The 6,224-nt window shown below is 33.4% G+C and overlaps 1 pseudogene; it reads left to right on the top strand.

The window, feature by feature from the left end:
- Positions 1-1,267: 1,267 nt before the first annotated feature.
- On the top strand, positions 1,268-5,118 carry LOC112923867 (ATP synthase subunit f, mitochondrial pseudogene; annotated as a pseudogene).
- The last annotated feature ends 1,106 nt before the right edge of the window (positions 5,119-6,224 follow it).

Here is a 6,224-nt window from a genome sequence, read left to right as displayed (position 1 = left end):
TCTTTTCAATGACAGAAGCAGTGTGTGTCATTTAAATTCTGGCATAAACTCCTTAACCTTTGTAACTACTCCAGAATATTTTTCTGTCATTGCATTTACATTTTGGATTTTACTCTCACACAAACTTAAACCCCAAACACTTGCCAATGGCAATCACACTTGTTTGTCGAGGCAACATCAACTGTTTACTAACAATTTTGTTTTTTTTTTTACTTTTCTTTTTTTATGTTTACTAACAATTTTTGTACTTATGGCAGATTGGTAAACAGTTCACAGATCAGCACTGATCTATGGCTTTGACTCTGAGAAGTGTTGATTTAATTAGATGTTGCAAAAACACTTCCTTTAGGCACCAGAAGCATCCTCACTAAAGCAGAGCACATAGGACAGTAGTTTCTTTGCCAATTAACCATTCTTGCCACCTGTTATCCCCGTCTTTTTTCATTTCTAGGATTTATCTCTCTTGCCCATTTTAGAAAGCTTTAATTTATGTGATTGGGTGATACCCAGTGAGATATATATATATATATATATATATATATATATATATATATATCCATCCTCCTATGGCCCTTCGGTGTCCTTTCCCTTCAGTCCCTAACATGGTAATGAGTATAGAATAACTGCTTAATTTTACTTGATTTGTCCATAATAGGTCAGTTTTGTCTTGATTTTTAGGAATCTGTAGGAAGTGTCTTTCTCCAAATTTCCATGTTTTTTATATTGACTATATTGCTCTTAATGGGATTTTTTGACCCCCATTTAGACCAGTGATCACGCTACTTGAGAGCAAATAGTGTTACCTATCTTTATTTGGAGCTGTGTATGGTAGGCACTTAGTAAGTGTTGGTTTGATGAATAAGTTAGTATTCCCAAAGCATTTGCTCTTACCCAGTATACATTCTTTGTTATGTTTAACTCTCAAAGGCAAAGTTTATAGATAAGAGCAATATCTCTGTGCTTCAAACTCAGGTCATGGGGTTGAGACTTACATATCCTCCTTTCATTTTCACCAAAATCTATTTTTCTCACTTCCCCTAAAAACATTCAAAACTTGAGGTTGGGGCAAATAAACATGAATGTATTCATATTCATGCTCTGTTAAAAAAAAAAAACCTCCAGGTAATCCATATGTTTTGGTGTTTTAAAGACCTTTCTTCTACAATTTCTTTATGTGAACAATGCTAGAGTATAATTTACACAGATTTTTCAGTTCCCAAGAATACCTGAAATACATTTTCTTTAAGTGAAGTTGATATCACGAACTATGGCAATATGGTTTGACAGTAAGAAATACTGTAAGTATGTTAGAACTTGTTGTTTTTAATAGCCATTGTATTCTTACAGTGCAGAACAGTAAAATAATACCTCACAAGGGGGCTCTTTACTGCTATACATTGCTACATTGGAACTTTATTTGAAGAAGTGGAGAAATTTGATCATTCTTTGAAAATCAATTCACTTATTTCTCAAGACTAAATTTCCCTTACTTAAAAAGAAAGCCCCCCCCCCTTTTTTTTTTTTACCTCCCAAAAGGTACTATTTTGTCTGTTTATCTCATTAAGGAACAATTTGTTTGCAAATCAAAAAAGTGCTACCACAACAAGTGTAGATTCATAACTATACATTTAATTCTTATCAAACATCATGAATTTGAAAACGATTATAGAATAATGAAAAGGTGTTTTTCTCAAACTATTTTTCTACAACACTAGGGGGAGGAAGGGAGAATGAAAGGGGGAGGGACAAGGGGAAGAGATGTACCCATTCAGCCTAACTGCTCACAAGGTAAGAAGGTAGATATACGTTTCTTAGGTCTAATATCCAATGGCAATTCTGATATGGTAATGATTGTTTCGGTAAATCGCTGCAATAGAATAATGTGGGATTTGGTTCCAATAGCTTCAGGATGTATTATGTTCTTGTTTCTACCTGAATGTCAATAGAGTTGATTTTTATTCCTAATACCAAAAATTGTAAAAACTGATTTAACATTTTGCTTCCAACTAAAAGCTATTTGTGGTTACAAAAACTTCTATTCATAAGCTACTCGAATGGTTTAAATTGATTGATAAAGCAAGGAGATTTTTTTCTTTCATTGATTCATTTCATGTTCTAGTGAAATGGATGCTTATTTTTTCAGTAATAGGATAATCTATCATGAAATTAATGTGAGTAAGATCTTCTAAAAGCACTGAATCCGAAAATACATTGTTTCAGATTAGACATATGATAGTGATACTGAAAACTGAAAATAAGTTGGATTTCTCATAATTTCTATTTCTCAAAAAGTCAATAGTAGACCTACTTTATTATATTATTGTAAAATGTGTAATAATTTAGATTCTTGACAAAAAAGTTTGGGGGGGACACCTGTGTGGCTTAGTGGATAAGGATCTGACTCTTGATTTCAGCTCAGGTCATGGTATCAGGGTCATGGGATCAAGCCCGGCATGGCTCCATACTCAGCATAGAGTCTGCTTGGGATTCTCCCTCTCCAGTTGTTCCCTCTTCCCTGCTTGCATTCTCTTTCTCTCAATAAATAAATAAAATCTTTAAAAAGAAATATTTTTGCTATAAATATAAATTTTCCTAATATATGTATGCATGTATATAAGACCATGTAAAATGAAGTTTCATAAAATAATTTTGAGAATGTAGAAATGGAAAGCAAATGTTTTTAAAGTTGATGGCATATGACCATTACAAAGTAAGAATTAAAAAAAATTATAGTTATTTATTTATTTTAGAAATAATATGAAGGGCGGTGGTAAGGAGCCAGAGGGAAGGGACAGAAAGTGCTCCAATCAAAAGATATGACTGGATTAAAAAGAAAAAAAGTCACTGACATGCTGCCTGCAAAAGACTTCAGGCCTAAAGACATATACAGAAAGTGAAGGGATAGAAAAAAATATTGCATGCAAATGCAAGCAAAAAAAATATACTGGGATAGAATTACTTATATTGGGCACAATAGACTTTAAAACAAAGATTGTAGCAAGAGATAAGAAAGGTGTTACATAATAATAAAAGTGTCAATCCAAGAAGAGACTGTAACAACTGTAAATATTTATTAACCCAACATAGGAGCTCCTAAATGAAAAAAGCAGATATTAGCAGACATAAAGGGATAAATAGACTGTAATACAGTAAAAGTAGGAGACTTTAATATCCTACTTACATCAATGGATAGATTATTCAGGTAGAAAGTAAGAAAATTGCTTTGAATGACACATTAGGCCAGATGAACCTAACAAATATGTACCAAACTTTCAATCCAAAAACAGCGGAATACACATTCCTTTCAGTTGCACATGAAACACATTTTCTAGAATAGATCACATGTTAGGCCAGAAAACCAATCTCAATAAACTTAAGATTAAAATCATACCAAGCATGTTTTCCAACCACAACATTATGAAACGAGAACTCAGTTTTAAGAAAAACAAGGAAAAAAAAAAAAACCTTCCAAACACATAGAGGCTAAACAATATTCTACTAAACAACCAAAGAGTCAGTGAAGAAATCAAAGAAGAAATTAAAAAATACCTAGAGACAAATGAAAATGGAAACAGAATGATTTCAAAATCTTTGGATGCAGCAAAAGGAGTCCAGGAGGGAAGTTTGCAGCATTATAGGCCTACCTCAAGAAACAGGAATAATTTCAAATAATCTAAGCTTACACCTAAAGGAATTAGAAAAGGAACAAAGCCCAAAGTTAGTAGAAAAAAAGGAAATAATACAGATCAGAGAGGAAATTAATGAAAGAGACTTAAAAAACAAATATCAATGAAATTCAGAGCTGGTTCTTTGAAAAACTGAAAAATACTAAAGAGCCTTTAGGCAGACTCATCATGAAAAACAGAACTCAAAATCAGAAATTACAAAATTCCAACCAACACCACAGAAATACAAAGAACTAGAATACCACAAAAAATTATATGTCAATAAATTGGAGAACCTAGAAGTGGATAAATTCCTAGAGATGTGCAATATTTCCAGACTGAATCAAGAAGACATAGAAATCTGAACAGACTGATTACTGGTGATGAAGTTAAGTAATTTAGAAAACTCCCAACAACTAAGTCCAGAACCAGGTAGCTTGACAGGTGAATTCTACCAAACAAGTAAAGAAGAGTTAGAACATATCCCTCTCAAACTCCTCCTCCAAAAAAAAAAAAAAAAAAATAGGAGAGGGAAGGAATGTTTCCAGATTCATTCTAAGAGGCTGTTATTGAGACGCCTGGGTGGCTCAGTGGTTAAGTGTCTGCCTTTGGCCCAGGACGTGATCTTGGAGTCTTGGGATCAAGTCACATATCTGACTCCTTGCAAGGAGCCTGCTTCTCTCTATGCATATGTCTCTGCCTCCCTCTGTGTGTCTCTCATGAATAAATAAATAAAATCTTTAAAAAATGAGGCTGTTATTACCCTAATACCAAATCCAGGCAGATATAGTGCAAAAAAGAAAATTACAGACCCAGATCTTTGATGAATATAGATACAGAAATCCTCAACAACATATTGGCAAACCAAAATCAAAATGCACTGAAAGGATGATTTATCATGATCAAGGGGGTTTAATTGCAGGGATAAAGAGAGAGTTCAATGTCCAGAAATCAATGTGATACATCATGTGTGATAAAAATCATGTAACAATCTCAATAGACAAGGAAAAAGCATTGGATAAAATTCAACATCTACTGACAGTAAAAACTCAACAAAGTGGATATGAAGGGAAGATAACACAATAAAACACATTTAGGGACACCCAGGACTCCAAGATGGTGTTGTTCATCCATACCAGTGAAGGTAAAGAAGCTCATGGAGGTGAAACTAGGAGAGCTGCCAGGCTGGATACAGATGCGGGATTTCACCCCTAAGGGCATCGCTGGAACATTTCAAAAAGGTTACTACTGGTATTACAGCGAGTATATCAATGTGAAGAAAGGGTGTGTTGCTGGAATTTCTATGGTGCTGGCTGCTTATGTGCTTTTCAACTACTGTCATTCTTACAGGGAGCTCAAACATGAACGGTTATGCAAGTACCACTGAAGAGGGCCCAGTGTGGAAGCACATTTGGCATTCCTGACCATGACTTTTGCCTGGCATCCTTGAATCCTGCCATTGCCTAATTCACAATTAATATCCAATAATAGTTAACTGGTATAAAAAACAACAACACATTTATATGACAAATCCACAGCTAACATCATAATAATGAAAAACTGAAACTATTTTCTCTAAGATCAGGAATGTCCACTCTGACAACTATATTCAACATAGTACTGGAAATCATATCCATAGCAAATAGACCAAAAAAAGAAAGACATCCAAATGATATTGTATAGAGAAAATGCTAAAAATTTTCACTAAAAGACTATTAGAACTAATGAATTTGGTAAAATTACAGGATACACAATATGCAGAAATAAATTATTTTTACACACTAATGAACTAGCAGAAAGAGAAATTAAAACAATCACATTTACAATTGCATCAAAAACAATAAATAGGAATAAATTTAGGCAAGGCATTGAAGGACCTATACTTAAAACTTTAAGACATTGATGAAAGAACTTGAAGGTGATACAAATAAACATATACTTGTGGATTGGAAGAATTAATATTTTACAAATGTCCATCCTACCCAAAGCAGTGTACAAATTGAATGTGATCTCTATTAAAATACCTATAATATTTTCACCAAGCTAGAAAAAATAATCCTAAAATTTGTATTGAACCATAAAAGATCCCAAATAGCCAAAGTAATCTTGAGATTTCATAATCCCAGATTTCAAATTATGTTACAATGCTATAGTAATCAAAACAGTATCTGTAGGACAAAAGTAGACACATAGATTAATGGAGCAGAATGGAGAGCCCAGATATAAACCACGCTTATATGGCCAATCTGTAAAAGAGGCAATAGTATATACAATAAGGAAAAGACAATCTCTTCAACAAATGGTGCTGAGAATGCTGGACAGCTACCTGGGGAAGAATGAATCTGGACCACTTCCCTTACACCATTCATAAAAATGAAGTTCATGGATTAAAGACTAAATGTGAGACCTGACACCAAACAAGTTCTAGAAGGAAACCTAGTAATCTCCTGAATATAAACCTTAGCAACATTTTACTTCTTCTTTTTTGTTTAAGATATTTATTTATTTATTTATTTATTTATTTATTTATTTATTTATGAGAGAGAGAGAAAGAGAGAG

Source organism: Vulpes vulpes, chromosome 7, assembly GCF_048418805.1.
Source record: "Vulpes vulpes isolate BD-2025 chromosome 7, VulVul3, whole genome shotgun sequence".
NCBI classification, from domain to species: Eukaryota; Metazoa; Chordata; class Mammalia; order Carnivora; family Canidae; genus Vulpes; species Vulpes vulpes.
This window is presented reverse-complemented; position numbering and strand designations above follow the sequence as displayed.